The sequence below is a fragment of the Egretta garzetta genome, unplaced genomic scaffold (assembly GCF_000687185.1).
Source record: "Egretta garzetta isolate BGI_Z169 unplaced genomic scaffold, ASM68718v1 scaffold20, whole genome shotgun sequence".
In the NCBI taxonomy this organism is placed as follows: Eukaryota; Metazoa; Chordata; class Aves; order Pelecaniformes; family Ardeidae; genus Egretta; species Egretta garzetta.
The window spans coordinates 236,018-236,280 of NW_009258388.1; positions in this window are offsets into that span (position 1 = coordinate 236,018).

The window sequence follows — 263 nt, forward strand, 5'->3', positions numbered from 1 at the left end:
CCGCGGCCGCCATGTTTGTCTCTTGCTGAGAGGCCGCGTGTCCTTCGTGTCGTTTATAAGCTCACATTGCTGTCAGCAGCCTGGCTGCTCGGCGCCACAAGCGTTTATCATAGCTTGGCTGAGGCTTGGTGATGTGCAAGAGGCCGTTCTGTAGCAAGTCAGTTATAGCAAATTACAGAATCACAGAATCACAGAATGGCAAGGGTTGGAAGGGACCTCGGGAGATCACCCAGTCCAACCCCCCTGCTAAAGCAGGCTCTCCT